At 36.3% G+C, this 19,277-nt stretch overlaps 1 protein-coding gene across 9 annotated transcripts in view; it reads left to right on the forward strand.

Moving 5' to 3' along the window:
• PARD3B (par-3 family cell polarity regulator beta) overlaps positions 1 to 19,277 on the forward strand; it is a 1,076,689-nt gene that overhangs the window by 343,735 nt on the left and 713,677 nt on the right. The window contains exon 1 of one of the 9 annotated variants that reach the window (XM_054549671.2): positions 11,944 to 12,018. The exons of the other annotated variants lie outside the window; for them this stretch is intronic. The gene's annotated coding sequence lies outside the window, so the exon portion shown is untranslated. Of the gene's footprint in view, positions 1 to 11,943; positions 12,019 to 19,277 lie in introns of those variants that run through there. 9 annotated transcript variants of the gene reach the window in all.

The following is a 19,277-nucleotide window of genomic DNA, read 5'->3' on the forward strand; positions in this document are numbered from 1 at the left end:
CTTTATAAATACTTACTGAATGAATAAATAGAAGATGACGAGGCATGGAACAGCATAATGGTCTTGGGAATGCTTGTGCTTTCTTAATATATCCAGAAGGAGAAAATAATTTTCAGCCACTAGTCAAGAAGTTTCATTTGCCTCCACATTCAAGGGTGGGAGTATCTCAGTTGATGAAATATATGCTTCTGATCAAAACATGTATACATTGAATATATATTAAATTTATTGGGTAATTATTTAAAGGAACAGTATGTTAATGGATTTTCCATGTTTTGGGTACCATCATTGATTTCCACCTCCCCCCGCCACATCCCCTTATAGTCTTTGTCTGAGGATTTCGCTATAAATGAAATTAGCTGAAGAAAACCAGGAGAAAACCAGGAGACATGCACAACGGTAAGTGTCACAAAGTGACAACTGAGCTAGATATACACGTGGCCTAAGGCCTGGTAGCCACAGGGAGACAGGGATGTCCCCTCTTGCTCAGCCTCCCATCCTGTGTTCTCTCACTCATTTTTATTAAGTGGTAGCACGTTTCACTGCAGCTAACTAACAGCATCTTTGCTGTTTGGAGGGTATTGTTTTGGATGCGGATGTTGTTTAGGATTTAAAACAACTGTGACATTGATCCTTTTCAACAGGCAAGAGATAATATCTCTTGCCATCATCCACTGCCTCCACTAGGATATTCTAGGAATCTGTATCTAATTACCTGTGCAGCTAATTACCACTTCCATGTTAAGCAGCAGCAGTAATCTCATTTTCCTTTCAAGTCTATTTTATGGCATCAAACTGTATTATATTCTCCTTTCAATGGCTGCTGACAAAATCACAACAGCACCACCCAGGACATGATATGGAATCTGCCTGCCCATGACACAACTGCACGCTGTGTGTTTTCTCTTAAGTCCTTTTCTTTTTTTTTTTTTTTTTAAACCGTGTGCTATTAAATACCTATACATCGGAATCATCCCCCCATAGCTCCATTTGTTTGATTAGCATTACGATACTGTGACAAGACACTATATCAGTAGTAATCGATCTGATTAGCATGGAGATGATATGAACACAGATTGTATTGATGTTTAATAGTGCAGGCATCCAGGTGCCGTAAACATTATAGATGTTTTTGTATGCTGTGTGCAAGGTCTCTGTAATGAAGACGGCAACCGCAGCAGATTTTAGAGCTTGATGATTTATATTCTGCCAAGTGCCACAGTGGGTCTTGCATAGTGTATGGTATTCCTTTGCTATATCTTGCGCAAAATGTTTTAATCAGTGTTCAAAATAACGCAAATATTTTCACTGGACAGATTCTAATATTGCTTTATTAAGAGATGCTTGCCATACTGCAGTAAAAAGCTTACTGCAGTCTCATTGAAAACCAGCCACATTCTTCTCTGAACTGTATCCTCAGGTTATTTTATTATTATAATGCATCCCATTTTTTAAAACGGCCTGCTGGAATTTCGTACAACTCACCCACTTTCCATTCATACCACATAATCATGCTTAAAATTTAGCTATAGTATCCATTTTCCCTTTGATTAAAATTTTTGCTAGAGATCGCTTATTGATCTGGATTTGTGGGTGAAGGGAGAATCAGCTGGCCACCATTTGGGAGCTGGCTGCTGGCAGCATGTGATGAGCAGAAGGGAGTCTCTGCCAAGGAACATTCTGTGTAAATTGATGGAACCCTTTCCTGGGATACAGTGGAGGGAGGAAATTCCTAGAAAATGATCTTGCTTTGACCTGAGGTACTAATCCTGATATCTACATATTTCTACAAACTCTTTGTAAACTAACAGAGGTGGAAGTCAGGAAGTTCCTTTTTGAGAAAAAATATTTAGATGTTAGAGATTTAGGCATTTCATATTTATATAGTTTTATAGACTTCTACTTTTTTTTTGAGATTATGTCTAGCCATAGAAAAATAGAAGGTAAGAGTAGAAGAACCTAAACATGTTTCTAAGAGTTTTTTTCTACCATTCTCATATATATGTGTATATATGTGTATGTATACACATATGTATTATGTATACATACATACATGTATATGCAATTTATACATCCCTGTACATTTGCATATACATCTGGATACATGCACTTCTGTGTATAAATTTATTTATATTTATTTTGGCATGCATGGGTCCTTTTTCCTCTCGTCTCTTTCCCTTTCCTGTACTCCCACCTCCCCTTCCTAAATAGACTCCTAGCACCAGAGCCAAACACAATTACTTATTTCTGGAATTTACTCTTCTTGTTTATTCTTCTAGGTACCTCACATATATTGTTTCCCTTTCCTTAGAATGTTCTCCCTTTCTCTTGTCACCATTATACCTGGAGAGCTACCATTTGCCAGCTAATATTCAGCCCCAGATGTTCCCCTCTGGACAATTTTTCTGAATTTGCCTATCTTTTGGCTCTCAGTAGTTAGGAGTATTTTCCCCTGGGCAGTTCTAGAGCTTTGTGCTCCAGTTCTGGTACCCCTGGCTCTGTGTTTATGCATCCATGCCTCTTTACTTTGTAATTAGGATGCCCCGAAGGTAGTCATTGAAAATTACCCATATCTTTGTACATGGCAACCAGTGGAATGCTTAGCATTGATTATTCATTTCTTTATTTAACACATATGTATTGAGTGCTTCATGATGCTTAATTGCTGAGAGGGAGAGAGACAATATAACATTGTAACACAAGTAATGATAAGTAGATAGGGGGAGCCAGAGGGGACAGGGTGAAATGGAGAATACTATCTTATTTGCAGAGAAGAGGAAGAGCTTACATTGCTATGAAGGTGCAGTCAAGGTGGAGAGAGAGCAATGAGTGTGAAAGCCATAGTCTGGAGTGTGCTTAGGCTCTTCCAGCAGGAGCAAAGGAACACCTGTGTCTGGAGTTGACTGTGGAGAGGGTTGGAGGTGAAGCTTGACCGGTGCAGTGGGTGGAGGAAGATCTTATTGTGGGCCACATTGAGGACGTTGACTTTGACTTGGAGTGAATTCGGCACTCATTAGCTTAGACCAGAGGATTTACTTTGAATAATATGAAACAGTCTCAACAACTCATCTATTCTGTATGGTAGCCGCTAGTCATGTGTGGCTGTTGAATACTTGTGATGTGGCTACCTTGAATTGAGATGTGCTATGTGTAAAACACACATGGATTTTGAAGATGTCGCATGAAAACTAAGAAAAGTGAAATCATCTAGTATATAATTACAGTCATAGGATCACTAGCTGCTGTACTGAGAAAAGATATGGGGGTGGAAGGGTCAAATGGTTTGGATCAGGGTGATGTCAGTGGAGATGAAGAGATGTGGTCAGATTCTGGGTGTATTGTGAAGGCAGCCTCAAAAGGATTCAATGATGTGTTAGACGTGGGGAAACAAAGGGAAGTCTAAGAGTTTTTTCTGTGCAACTACAAGAAAGGAGTCCTTTTCTTGAGATGAGAAAGACTGGTTGAAAGATCTAGGCTGGAGAAAGGGAGAATCAGTAAGTTGTTAGTGTATGTGTTAAGTTAGAGATAACAATTACGAATCTAGACAAAAGATAATTTGACAGTTATAAAAGACTGGAGTTTATAGAAATGGCTCATGTGGAGAAATAAATATGGGTGTCTCAGCATGGAAGTGGTTTTTGAATCATAAGACTGTATGAGACCACTTAGGGAGTGAGTGTAGGTCTGTGACTTAGCCCAGGACATTCCAGTATCTATGTGTCAGAGAAAGGTTGGGAAAATGCAAGAACTGGCAAGGGAGGAGAAACAGAGGAGAGTGGTGTCTGAGCACCCAAGTGAAGAAAGTATTTCAAGAAGAAGGGAACGATCAGCTGTAAGATGAGTAAGATGAGGACTCTGAAAAATGGTAATTGGATTTGACAAGTTGGAGGTCACTGGTCATTCCCAGGAGAGCTATTTCATTGAAATAGGGAGTATGACAGTGGAGGAAGTGAGTGGAGCCAGTGCTTTTAAGGTGCTATGCTTTAAAGTTTAACAAAGAAATGAGAAAGTACTTGGAGGAGAATATAGAGTCAGATGAGGGATTTTTATGAGATGACCACAAGTATAACTAAATAAATGTTATTTTTGCATGATAGATTAATAAATAAGCAAATGCATGTATTTAAAGATTCTAAAGCTGTGCTGTCCAAAAGAAACAGCATGTTAGCCATATATGTAATTTTAAATATTTTAGTAGCCGCATTCAAATGTGAAAAGATACAGCACAAATTAATTTTAATAGCATATTTTATTTAACTCAGTATATACACAAACTTGAACATATAATAGAAAAGTTATGGAGATAAGGCATGTTTTGTTTTCATACTAAGTCTTGAAAACTCATGTGTATTTTACATATAGCACATCAATTTGGGATAGCCACATCACAAGTGTTCAACAGCCACATGTGGCTAGTGGCTACCATACTGAATAGCTCAGTTCTTAAGACTGTGCCTTATGAATAGAAAAGAGCTATTGTTGAAAGTAAAGCAGAATAACTTTTATTATATTATTAATTCAAAGTATATATTCATAAAAGTTTATGCAAAATGAATGAGAAATTAATTAAGGCTCCATAATTTGTTCCATTTATGTGATTACATAAGTAAATCTATTTTATATAGAAAATATGACTGTGTCCCTTTCAAAGACACTAAGACCTTATCTTAAACTCTATTTTAGTTAAAAAAAAAAAAAAAGTTAATTGCCATTTCAACTGTGTGGTTTGTAGTAAAATTTGAAATGGGTTTAATGTCATTTATAACATTTGTAAAGTTTTGGGTGATTTAAAGGGCATTAAGGGTTTTTTTGATGAATTATACATGTTGGTATTCAGAGATTAATGGTGTCCTTTGCAAAGAATGTGTGTATTCTACTTGAATCTGTTGAAACTGTAGTAATGGAATTGCATTTTTGCAAGGTTGTATGTTATATAGACATTTTCTTTAAACAAATAGTTTGAGGTGAGGAAAAACAGAAAAAGGAGTATAAACCAGGGTTGGAATATGTTAAATCTCATTTTTTTAAGGAATATTAACAAAACATGAAAGATATTATAGTGACAGGCATTTTTACTTTTATTCTTTTCATTTCCTGTCATGGGCAAGTCAAACATCCATGCCCCAGCTTCCTCATTATTAACAGGAGATATATTAAATGCTCTTTAAAATACAACACTTCTGTGATTCTCTGAAATGGAGCTTATTATAGTAAATTGCAAATTTCTAGTAAGTTATAACTGCTGAATACAAACATTTTGCATCTAATAATGAAAATATGAAATAAAGAAATAAACACTGTAAAACCCAACCCCCAAATGCTTGAAGGTCACTCCTGGGTTGAGTTGTTGGTGTTTCAGGGATGGACATTTAAAGGGGATTTCATGAAAATTAAATTTCTCAGGTTTGTTTTTTCAAAGTTTTAAAATATATGTTTATAGATGACATGGATAAAATGAACTAAGGTAATATAAATAGTGCCTTTCAAAGAGCAATAAAATAATGCCTTTGGTTCATAAAAGGAGAGATTATCAAAAAGAATAAACTTGATTAGAAGAAATAAAAGTAGATTTATTTTAAGAGGGAAAATGGAATTTATTCCTTTAAAATACAGAAGCACTAACTTAAAAATGTTGGGACTATAGATAGATTTTTTGAAAAGTAGAGAATTAAGGAGAAAGACCTACAAAAAAAACCCATAATTCAAGTGTACATGGAGCAATGTGAAGGGAAGGATGTGCAAATGTGCATTTATGTTGGGAAAAATCAAGGAGCCTGTTTAAAAATAGAACCTACTTAGAGAGAAAAACTAGATTAGGAGGCGTTAGGTTATGTTAGAAAAGTAGTTTATTTTCCTTCTACAAGCTGTATATGGTTTTCAAATCATTTTTAAAAGGCTAATTTGAAATGTCTTTTGCAATTTTAAACCAAAAGCTTTCTATGCAACTTTAAGAAAAGGATACTTATCCTATTTTTATAACCATAAAATATCTATAACTTTGCATTACCTAGCCCTTTAAAACTCAGAATATAATTTAGATAATTTATAAAACTGATGTTATAACCCAGCCAAAGTTAGTCTTTTTCAGTTATCAGGTATTTAACTGATATATATCAATGAGATTTCTTAAATTTATATTAATTTATTCTATAAACCTTTATACTATCACATATTTTTGTAATAACAAGCTAAGAAAATTATTATTGTTGCATTAATTGTTTACTGAACATTTATTGTTTTATGCAAATAAATGTTTTCAAACTTAGTGAACTCCCCCGCCAAAAAAAGAACCAATACTAAGTGTATTGTGCTTTATATTCAGGATATATTATTCTCCTTATTCAGATTCCGTGTACATATGATTCCTTATCCCTATTTACACTCACTTTTCCTGAGAACTTTTTGACTATAGGAACTGAAAGAGTATGTGCATGAAAGCAAGCAGTTGGAAAGGACTTAAAAATACTTAAAGGAAATAGTTTTTAGAGTTAGATGGGGGTCTACCTGAAAGCAGTATTGACTCTTATTTTTTTGTAAACAATATCTGAAAAGGTAGACAGGATATAAACAAAGGATAGTACTATTGATTTAGCTATATAGTAAATACTCCCTTTCAATAAAATCTGAGCATAAATAATTCTCTGTGACTTTTCTTCAACGATTAGCACTTTGGTTTTGGAATGTACAGATTCTCTACTCAGACTTTCCTTAAACCAAAGTTTTCTGCTGTGGGAACTTTCACACTGTATTCTCTGTACTTGTTCTGTGAAATGGGATTCTGCAAATCCTAGCTATTATTATTCGTCACTGTGCTTAGAATAATTAACAAATGAGATAACTAGAGGTTAGGTTTTATAAAAGAGGATGAATTAGATGTCAGCAAAGTAAGGGGCTTTTTGCATTTAATCAATAATGAAAGTAAATAAAGTTAAGAGGAAGTTGGTCTTGGCCTCCATGTCATGCTTCTGTTTCTGGGTATTATTTAGAGGCACTGTGCTGCTTATTGATGATGTGAAGCTCAGGGGCTCTGGAGTTAAGCTACCTGGGCTTGACTGGCAGAGCTACCTCTGCCAGTGGTGGCACCTCAGACATGTTTATCCCATCCATCTAAACTTTTATTACATATATATGAAATGGAGGTAACCTTTTGAATCTACCATACTGTAGAGATTGATTTGAGAGGACAAATGGAAAAGGTGTATATGAGTCCCTTTATTCAGTTCCTGGAACATTGTAAGAGCTTAATAAATGTTAGCAATTAAAATCATCATCAGTATTGCTTTTTATTATCAGTACAAGTACTCTTTGTAAGAGAGACTAATGAGAAGACTCTACAGTCTTATCATTTAGAAAGGGAGTGGAAAATATCTTTTTAGCCAGGTCCAGTACACTAAATAAAGGCTATCTAATGCTTTAACCATTGTTAACATCCTGATTATTCTGAGTGTCTAAGACCAAGGCAGAATTTCATTGTTCGAAGGTCACAAAGTAAGAAAGGCTTTGAACTTTTGTCTAAAAGTAAAAATTGCCTGGTATGCATATGATCTTGAACACATAAAAATGATTATATTAGTAGTAAATTGCATCTGTACAGCAGAGAGGGGTTAAAAAGATTTTAACAAGTGAAGAATAATAAAAGGAAATTAATTGTATACTATTCCTATTGACTTGTGTACAATAATACCATAGATATTCTTATTTTAAGTGTTTTTCCCTTATGTTATTCATGGAAATATTTTTAACAAATTAATTTATAAGGTCTTCACAAAATTATTTATAATTTAGCTCTTAAATCCCTGGTTTCTATAAGGGCTTAGACATATCAGAATATTTTGATTTGTGAGGGACTGGTACACTTGTGTCTTTATTTTATAAGCAGTTTCTCATTTAGACCTTAGTAAAATTGCCCTGAATCAGTGTTTTAGAGGACTAAGAGTTGGTAAAAAGTTGCATAAATACACTTTGTGTAGCTCAGTGTGTAGGCCATAATAAATACAGAACTATTAAACCTCTAGGTACTGTTTTTTTTTTTTTTTTTTTTTGAGAATTTAAGGGAATTGGAAAGGTTTACTGAAAGGAGAGAAAGAGCAACAGTGGACTGTCTCCCAAAACTCTGATTATTTTTTTTTAAACCTTTTCATTTGGAGATAATTGTAGAATTGCATATGGTTATAAGAAGTAACATAGGAAGATCCTGTGTACTCTTTATCCAGTTTCCTCTAATTGTAATTTATAAAACTGTGTCACAGTATCACAACCAGGATATTGACAGTGATACAGTCAAGATACAGTACAGTTTTGTCACCACAAAGATTCCTTGTTAAAATTCTCATGTTTGATGGTTAAGTTACCTCAAAGGGATTAACTTAATACTGAGATTAGTTCAAAGAAACAAGCCACAAAGCAAGCAAGGGAACATTGATCATTGCTTTCTGCCCCTTAATCGGAATGTTGTGGTAGTCAGTCAAGCAGCAACTGTGAGCAGAGAACAAAAGACTATTAATAAACCTTTAAAGTAAAAACAAAACCCTAAAATACCTGATAGGCCTTGGTTGAGTCGACAAACAGAAGGTTTCTATAGTTAATAAAGGACTAAATGAAAAACTTAAATGAAAATCATTGACCAGTTTAGAATAATGAAAAGCTCTGAAGATGGTAGTAATGATTGGTACACATGATATAAATGTTCTTCACACCAATACATTGTATACTTTAAAATGGTTGAAATGGTAAATTTTATGTATATTTTACCATAATAAAAAAAAGTCTAAATGAACACACAACAATGACAATAAAAACCATGAACCATTTCTTTTTTTTTATTTTTAATTTTTGTGGTTACATAGGTATATATATTTATGGGGTACATGTTATATTTTGATACATACATTCAGGGCATAATAAAAACAGGGTAAATGGAGTATCCATCCCTTATAGCATTTTTTTTTTATGTTACACACAATCCAATAATAGTTATTTTAAAATGTATAATAAATTATTGTTGATTATAGTCCCCCATTGTGCTATCAAATACTAGATCTCATTCATTCTATGTACTTATATTTTTGTACCTATTAACCATCCACACTTCCCCCACCACCTCTAGGTTTTTATTCCATTGTGGCCAGGGAAGATATTTAATACAATTTCAATTTTTTTTGAATTCTTAAGGACTTGTTTTGTGGCCTAACATACGATCTATTCCTGAGAATGATCCATGTGCTGAGGAAAAGAGTGCGTATTGTGCAGACATTGGATGAAATGTTCTGTAAATATCTATTAGGTACATTTGGTTTGTAGTGAAGATTAACTCCAGTATTTCTTTGTTGATGTTCTCTCTGGATGATCTGTCTCAAGCTGAAAGTGGGGTTTTCAAGTCAGTAACTATTATTGTAATGGGGGCTCTCTCTCTCTTTGTATCTAATAATATTTGCTTTATATTTCTGGGTGCTCTGTGTTGGATGCATATATATTTACAATTGTTATATTCTCTTGCTGAATTGACCTATTTATCATTATATAATGACCTTCTTTGTCTCTTTTTATGGTTTTTGTCTTGAAATCTATTTTGTCTGATATAATTATAGCTACTCCTGCTCATTTTTGTCTTCCATAGGCATGAACTATCTTTTTCCATCCCTTTATTTTCAGTTTTTGTGTGTCTTTACAGGTGAAGTCTGTTTCTTGTAGGCAACAGAATATTAGGTTTTATTTTTTTATCTATATCTTTTGATTGGATAATTTAGCCCATTTACATTCAGTGTTATCATTGATAAATAAAGACTTACTCTTGCCGTTTTGTTATTTGTTTTTTGGTTGCCTTTTGGTCTTCTCTCCTCCGTTCCCTCCCTCCCTCCCTCCTTTCCTTCCTTCCTTCCTTCCTTCCTGTCTTCCTTTCAGTGTAGGTGGTTTTCTCTGCTGCTCTGTTTTAATTTCTTGCTTTATATTGTTCGTGAGTCTGTTGTATGTTTTCTGATTTGAGGTTGCCATGAGGCTTGCAAATAATCTCTAAACCCATTATTTTAAAGTGATGACAGCTTACCACTGATTGTGTAAGCACACAAGCAAGGAAAAAAAAACTAAAAAAACTCTACACTTTAACTTTGTCCCTTCACTATTAATATTTTGTTGTTTCTATTTGTATCTTACTGTATGTCTTGAAAAGTTGTTGTAGTTATTATTTTTAATAGGTTCATCTTTTAGTCTTTCTACTTAAGATACAGGTAGATCACACAACATAATTACACTAATATAATATTCTGTGTTTTTCAGTGTATTACCAGTACATTTTATACCTTCAGATAATTTTTATTACTCATTAACATCCTTCTCTTTCAGCTTGAAGTACTCCCTTTAGTGTTTCTTGTAGGACAGGGTCTGCTGTTGATGAAACCCCTGAGTTTTTGTCTGGGAAAGTATTTCATCTTGATTCAAGGATAATTTTGCTGGATATACTATCCTATGATAAAAGTTTTTTTTTTTTTTTTTTCTTCAGCAGTTAAAACATGTCTTGCCACTCTCTCCCGACCTATCAGGTTTCCACTGCGAAGTCTACTGCCAGACCTATTGGACTTCGTTTGTGTATTATTTCCTTTCACTTGGCTGCTTTTGGGATCCCCTCTTTATCCTTGACCTTTGGGAGTTTGATTGTTAAATATCTTTAGGTAGTCTTATTTGGGTTAAATCTGCTTGGTGTTCCATAACCTTCTTATACTTGAATATCGTTATCTTTCTTTAGGTTTGGGAAATTCTCTGTTGGTTTCACTTGGAATAAATTTTCTATCCCTATCTCTCTCTTCACATCCTCTTTAAGGCCAATAACTCTTAGATTTGCCCTTTTGAGGGTATTTTCTAGATCCTGTAGGTGTACTTCATTGTTCTTTATTCATTTTTCTTTTGTCTTCTGACTGTGTATTTTCAAATAGCCTGTCTTCAAGCTCACTAATTATTTCTCTGCTTGATCAGTTCTGCTCTTAGGAGACACCGACACAGTCTTCAGTATGTCAGTTGCATTTTTCAACTCCACAATTTCTGCTTAATTCTTTTAAATTATTTCAATCTCTTTGTTAAATTTATCTGACAGATTTTTTAATTCCTTCTCTGTGTCTTGAATTTCATTGAGTTTCCTCAAAACAGCTATCTTGATATCTGTTTGAAAGGTCATAAATCTTTTAAAAGGTCTCTCCAGGATTTGTCTTTGGTGCCTTACTTGTTTGTTTTGTGAGGTCATATTTTCCTGGACATTCTTTATGCTCGTGGATGTTTGTCATTGTCTGGGCATTGATGGCTTAGGTATTTATTGTAGTCTTTGCAGTCTGCTTGTTTGCAGTTGCCCTTCTTCAGAAGGCTTTCCAGGTATTTGAGGGGACTTGGGTGTTGTAATCTAAGTTTTTGGTTACTGCAGCCACATCTGCATTACCTAAAAGTAACACTGTGACTTTTGCAGACTTTTACAGGTACCATCTTGGAGGTCTTGGATAAGATCTGGAAGAATTCCATGGATTACCGGGCAGGGACTCTTTCTCTTCCCTTATTTTCTCCCAAACAATTGGAGTCTTTCTCTCTCTGCTGAGCTTCCTGGAGCTGGGGGAGGGGTGACACAAGGACCCTTGTAGCCGTCATTACTGGGATTACTGGGACTGCACTGGGTCTTGCCCAAGACCTGTGATAACCACAGCCTAGCTAGCTCAAGGCCCTGAGACTCTGCAGTCATCAGGTGGCAGCCAGCCAGGCTTGTGTCCTTCCCTTCAGGGCAGTGATTTCCCCTTGGTCCCAGGTGGATCCAGAGAACCAGTCAGGAGCCAGGGCCTGGAGTCAGAAACCTTAGGAATCTTCCTGGGGCTCTGTTCTATGGCAGCTGCATTGGTACTGAAGCCACAAGACAAAGTCCTTTCCTCTCTTCCTTCTCTTTCCAAAGGTAAAGTCATCTCTCCCTGAGGCCACCACTGCCTGAGGCCTGTACTACCTGGCTACTGCTGGTGTTCATTCAAGACCCAAGGGCTCTTCAGTCAGCTTACGGTAAATGCTACCAGGCCTGGGACTCTCCCTTTAGGGCAGTGGGCTCCCCTCTGGTCCAGAGCAGGTCCAGAAATGCCATCCAAGTGCCAAGGCCTGGAATCAGGGAACCCAAGAATCTACTTGGTGCTCTACCACACTGTGGCAGAGCTTGTATCTAAGGTGCAAGACAAAGTCCCCTTTGCTATTCCCTCTCCTTGTCTCAAGCAGAAGGAATCTCTTGCTATAGCCATCACAGCTGGGAATGTGCTGGGTCACACCTGAAGCCAGCATGTCTCTGAGTCTCACTCAGGGGCCACAGTGAGAACGGCCTGGGTACTGCTGCTGATGATTCAGATCCCAAGGGCTCTTTAGTCAGCAGGTGATGAATCCTTCCAGGACTGGGTTTTTCCCTTCAAGGCGGGTGGTTTCCCTTCTGGCTTAGGGTGTGCCTGGAAATGTTGTTTAGAAGCTATGCCCTGGACTGGGGGTCTCAGGAGTCTGCCTAATGCCCTATTCTGCTGTGGTTGAGCTGGTATCCCAGTTGCAAGATAATGTCCTCTCTACTCTTCCCCTCCTCTTCTCAAGCAGTAGGGAGGAGCCTCCCGGAGCTGCACTGCCTGGGGTTGGTGGGGTGGTGGTGCGAGTACTCCTTTGGCTGCCTGGCTGCATGGACCGTTTCTTGTCCTTCAACTTCAATTCAGAAGCTGTATTTTAGATAATAACTTTTCTTTCAAAATTATCGTTAATGTTTTACATAGAAAAGGCTATTTTCTTTTAAGGAGCTGTTGGAAATTTAAGGTTTGCTTCAAGTGGTTCTGGAAATTAATTGATCTTTGTTCTCCACTCATGATTTTAGGGATTAAAGTTGAGACTCGAGATTAAAATATGGATTATATGCATGAGTGTGATCGCTTCTGAGTAGCTAGACGTTTTTAAGTTGTATAAAGAATGAGTTTCAGCCAGGCGCGGTGGCTCACGCCTGTTATCCCAGCACTTTGGGAGGCCGAAGCGGGCAGATCATGAGGTAAGGAGATCGAGACCATCCTGGCTAACACGGTGAGACCCCGTCTCTACTAAAAATACAAAACATTAGCAGGGCATGGTGGTGGGCGCCTGTAGTCTCACCTGCTCAGGAGGCTGAGGCAGGAGAATGGCGTGAACCCGGGAGGCAGAGCTTGCAGTGAGCCAAGATCGCACCACTGCACTCCAGCCTGGGCGACAGAACAAGACTCCGTCTCAAAAAAAAAAAAAAAAAAAAAGAATGAGTTTCTATTTGTTCCTAAGCATTTCTTTAAAGGAAATGTCCTACTTTTTTTCTTTCTCTTTTAGAAACTTTAATGAGTTATTTCATCCCTTCCTAGTATATTTGGACAGAATGAAGTTATCTTGCCAGCAATGGCTCCTGAATTCTATGTACTCTTTTCCAGTGCGTCTAGTTTTATGGGTACGACTGGTCAGTGAATTGCTGGTCACTAACTAAATGTCCTGGAAATGGTAGGTGGTGATGACACAAAGAACATGCCAAGTTATCCTGTGGCTGTAGCAAGAGTTGCAGAGAGAAAACTCAAGGAGTGAACTGTGTTTGGGTTGTTGAGGTAATTGAGTGAGAGGGAAAGATTTATATTTCTATCGTAGAAGCCATTTTCCCACGTAGGGCTTTATGGTACTTCTAGTTTTAAGTGGGTACTTACATTTTAAAATGAGAAAGGTTGCCATTCTCTTAGCTTACCTTGTAGGGCAGAAAACATACTAGGATTATGAGAGATGGAATAGAATTTTGAATTTCAAACCAATTAGGAACAGCTTGAATAAAATAGAACTTTCTTATGACTCAAAGTGAAAGACCATGCAAGGGCTAACATTTGACATTTCAGCAGCAAGCTTTTAGAGACATTGTGTTATGTATTTGAATTTCTTCTTCTCTGTGGGGACTAAGGCCTTAGGACATGCCATTTGATTACAGTTTAATGTGTTTTGTTTTATATTACCACAAATTGGCTAAAACCGTTATAATGTGCTAAAACTTATCCATCTCTTCAAAATCTAACCATGTTGTTTATATTGATAACTTCTTGATATTATGAATCCCACAAGCCAAGAATACTTACATGTTGCAAGAGAAACCTTCCTGATTGGTTCACAAATTTTCTGTTTTTTAATTTCCTGAAAAATTTCCTCATTCTCTCTTTATCGATCTGGAATAAAATGAAGAATTAATATGATTGAGACTATCTTCATCTCTTCCTCTCTACCTTTTCATTAAAAGGCAATCATTGCAGTGTCCTTTTATATGTAAATTTTATTTTTGCCTCTAACCATCATTTAGCTTTGTAGAAGCTAAAGCTTTAAAATGGCAAATAGAGGAAATTTACAGAGCTGTATTTTCAGTTTCTATAGAACCTTCTTTAAAATTAGGTGACCAACCTCTACTCAATGCTGAGATTATTCATTATGCCGTCAATGTATAATTATCTGTCGGTCTACTATTTGTAATTTCTCTGTGCTAAAATATCCCGTTTGCTATTGAATGCTACTTGAAAGAAAATTATTGATCTATACCACACATAAGAGTTTTGAAATCTTCCCATCAGAGTATATTGCACCTTTAGCATAAAAGAGGCTCTGATTTATTTTATTTTTTTTTGCAAATAGCTGCTTTATAGTTCTTTAAGTTCAATTCAATATTACTCTTTGTTAAACTTAAAAAAAAGTCTTCATTACTTTCCTTTGTTAAACCATTTCTGCATTCTTCAGATAATCCAGGATGGTTTCAGTAATTAAAATAATTTAGCTTCATCACTATTCAACATAATCACTATTAAGCATGTTAATTCAGATACTGATCCTTAACATTTTTGACTGTTATGATGGAGGCCTGGCCACAGACCTACCTTGTGCATGTTTTTAAAAAACCTAACCTGTTAATAATCTACTCCAGGTTCTACCAGTAACCCAGGGGATATTTGGTTTTTTTTTTGGCGTCCTCCGAGGAATCGTATCAAATTCCTTTGGAAAACTTGTATTATTTGCATCCATCGTCTACCCTTCTATTTTATACCCCCTAAGTATTCATATCTACTATGTACCTACAAAAATTAAAAATGAAAAAAAAATTAAAATTTAATTTTAAACATCTTGTAGTTGAGAAACAAGTTGTCCAATATCAGATTATACTTATATATACATTATAGTTATGGCAGTGCCTTTAATTTCCATGCTTTTTTTTAGAAATTCTGAACTATCCATGAAAGATTTTGTTTTTTATAATTTTCCATTAAGATTGGGATGTTAAATATGTTCTCTACTTTTTATTTTAAAAAGCACATCACTACATGTCATGATAGTTTATGTTTCATGTGCATTTATGTTCTTCACGTTTATGTTATTCAGAATTGATTTTTAGTCCACATACGTGACATTAAAATCTTAAGATTTTTAAAGTTTACAATATGTAGAATGTAGGTGTGTTACTGAATCACTGTTGTACTGCATTTGACAGCTTATATATTTCCAATAAAATTAAAGACTTGGGAAGGAAGCATAGAGGATCAAGAAGAGACTAGGCTTTGGAATAAGATAAATTTGGGATTGAATCCTGGCTTATTTTCTTTTTCTGAGCTCTGGGAAAAATCACAAACTCTAAATTGCTGGATTGTTCTAAGAATTAACAGAGATAACATGGAGAGATCCCTAATATATAGCAGTACTTAAATGTTTCCCCTTCCTCCTTTAAGGTCAACTAAGTGAAAGAAAAGGTAAATATCAGAAAGAGGCATCTTGGAGCAGTGCCCCAGGACGTGATGTTATCAGCAGGAGTTACCAAACTGTGTAGCAGAATGGACCACTTGGTGGTGTTTGGGGCCTGGCATGGTGGGAGAGGAGAGGAGAACCAGAGAGCAGGGCTTCAGACCATCCCTTCCCTGGTCTCCAGTGGTATAATGTGCTCTCTCTCATTTTTCTTCGAATGTGTTAAATAAATTGTGGTTTATTCTGAGAATTCTTTGAAAGAAAAATGGCTTTACCATTTAAAGGGAAGATATTCAAGTGTGCAAGTATAAATATACTCTGGATCACTAAATGTAACCAGTTTTAAAACTTTGTGTAGGATGTATTAATACTTAAAAAAATGATGAGTTTTTCCCTCTGGAGTGACCTTCAAAAGAGACTCAAATCTCTGCTGTAGGTGAGGGGCAGACCAAGTGGGTGGGCACAATGGCAAAATATTGGTAGACGAAGTGAACAGAAGAAGAGTGGAGGTTAAATTAGATTTTACTAGGCAGCTGCCCCCTCCTTCCTACTTAATGTGCTCAAGATGAATGAAGCCAACATACCACTTAAAAGGGTTAGTCGGGGAAAAATGACTCTTGAGGACCAGTAGCAAACCAGTTAGAAACCAGTGGTTTCTAACACCTGAAAACATTCCTAGAAATGAAAAGCAGTTAAGTCAGTGGAAAGAGAAAGGAGAGTAACATGTGTAAGACTAAGATGTTCTTGGGGTTAATCTAGGAAGTTGAAAATCCGGATTTGGAAGGCAGAGGGAACAGGACAACAGGGGCAGTTGTAGCCATTACTTTATTTTGGGCTAGAGTAATTTTTGCTAAATAATGGCTTATTAAAGAGTTCCTGATTATAGTTTGTGATTGATGTAGTACCACCTCTTACTTCTCATCTGGACTGAGTAGCTGGTTAAGTAATTTTTCTGTGACTTAACTAATTATTTAGAAGTCATGGTAACTATTTGTCAAAAAGTAAAATGAACCCTTCCCTCTCTGTGTGAGATTCTGGAGTAGGTGTCTCCTTCAGAGTGCAACCCATTTAGACTCAGACTTTTCTTGCTTTGAAATACCATAATAACTCTATCATCATATAAACAGTGAAAATTGTAGTTAGAATGCTAAAGCCCATTTTCCCCCTTTGTTTTCTCTTTTCATTGGTGTGTGTGTGTGTATGTATAAATGAATGAATATGGGAAGAGAGAATTCTCTTCCTGTGCCAGTTATATATATGGGCAGTAGACCTTATTATTAACTAGAGAACACATGGTGTTTGGACTGTTATTGTTAATCATTTCTTTTGCTCAATGTGGCATCCAAGCTATAATTTTGATGCCTTCCCTTATGTTGGTAATTTAGCAGCCATTGTTCTGTTTGATAACCACAGCTTGACAGATATATTAGCGGCCTAACTAATATTTGTAAAAAGAGTAAGTTCAAAATTTTACATTTAGCCTGACTTCCAGCCATGGAGAAAACTTTCTTTGTAATGCGGTCACCAGGTTGTGTTTTTTTTCAGGCTTAATTTCATGTTAAACATTTTACATTGGATTATTTCATCTGCGTGGTTTTGTACACTATTTGAATTGGGATGCTTATGGTGATATCTTGGAGAATGTCTGCTATTTGCAGATAATGAAGATTGTTGGGAAATTTTAACATTTTTGTGGAGAATTGGCTGTATTAAAAAGTAGAAGCAAAGATGCTGATTTTTAAGTGGAAAACATTAAAGCTTTTTTTTTTTTTTTTTGAGACTGAGTCTTCCTCTGTCACCTAGGCTAGAGTATAGTGGCACGATCTCGGCTCACTGTAACCTTCACCTCCCAGGTTGTAGCAATTCTCCTGCCTCAGCCTCCCAAGTAACTGGGATTACAGGTGCCCACCATCACACCCGGCTCTTTTTTTGTATTTTTAGTAAAGACGGGGTTTCACCGTGTTATCCAGGATGGTCTTGATCTCCTGACCTTGTTATCCACCCACCTCGGCCTCCCAAAGTGCTGGGATTACCATGAAAGCTTTTATTTAGCAACTGGGAAATTACCTGTGGAGAACAATGACTAGGGCTGTGACAGATGATCTGAATCCATAGGGCCATGCTTCTAGGTCTTGTCTTTTGAAAGTTGTAAATTTTAGTACACCTTCATTTACATTTTTATTTGAATGTAAATTATATTATGTGATAAAATTCCTCTGGAAGAAAATTCCCAGTGCAGCTAATTTCTCTGGAGCCCCCTGCTACTAATGCAGAATAAATTATTCTTTTCAGGGAATTTCACTGTGTCACTCTGGGTGGTAATGCAAGGCACAGTGGGGGCTCAGCCAAAGCCTTAGTTTCATGGAATTCAGAGTTTGATCAGTGTTTGGTCATAAAATTATGTCTCTTTATAGACATTATAAGACTGTCTAGACATGTTACTTCATGGGCTTGTTTCTATAAAGAGTGGTTTTTTTGTCTTGTTTTGTTTTGTTTTTGACACAGAGTCTCACTCTGTCACCCAGGCTGGAGTGCAGTGGTGCGATCTTGGCTCACTGCAACCTCTGCCTCCCAGGGTCAAGCAATTCTCCTGCCTCCAACTCCTGAGTAGCTGGGACTACAGGTGTGTGGTAGCATGCCCAGCTGATTTTTGTATTTTTTGTAGAGATAAGGTTTCATTATGTCGGCCAGGCTGGTCTCAAACTCCTGGCCTCAAGTGACCTGCCCGCCTCAGCCTCCCAAAGTGCTGGAATTGCAGGCGTGAGCCACCGCACCCAGCCTACAGAGTGTTTTTTAAGTTCCCTTCTGACTATTTTTAACACCCATTGGATTCACTACAAATTACATTGTTACCAGCCTCTCTGTCATAATAATGAATTTTCTAAGCCCCTTGGTGCTATCCTATACCAAATGGGTTTAAACCGATATAATATCTTCTATCTTTGAACTTGTAATATAAGAGAATAATGATAATGAAGGAAACAGTAAGATAATCCAAAAATATGAACACATGTTAATAATTCTTAATAATTGAATCATAATCATAAAAATTTTGAGCTAAAGGGAAATCTAAATATACTTAAATATAATTATCAGATATTGAAGATGAAATTGAATCCCATATAAATGAGTTGTCCAAATTCATACAAAAAGCAAGTGGAAGACATTGAACCCAAATACCTAATTTTTTTCTTGACCATTGTTCTTGTCATTGGGCTTAGTGAAATGATAGCTGTATCTTTAAAACTCTTCTACCAACTGGGAATATTTTTTTAAATGGTATCTGGAGTTGCACATTGGGGGAAATCACTACTATACTTTTTTTTGTATGAAAATAAGTGACTTAGCATTTGCTTAATGCTCTACAAAAAACAAAAGTCTATGAGATACAAAAGAATACACGAGATTGAAATGGAGAGTGGAAATGGAAATAATGTTGTACTGGAGCCTAGACTCTATTGGGCTTACTGTCATACTTGCATAATTTTCAAATTCTCTGTGAACCAAGTTAATTAGTAGTATCTAAAAAGAAT

This window comes from Pongo abelii, chromosome 11 (genome assembly GCF_028885655.2).
Source record: "Pongo abelii isolate AG06213 chromosome 11, NHGRI_mPonAbe1-v2.0_pri, whole genome shotgun sequence".
In the NCBI taxonomy this organism is placed as follows: Eukaryota; Metazoa; Chordata; class Mammalia; order Primates; family Hominidae; genus Pongo; species Pongo abelii.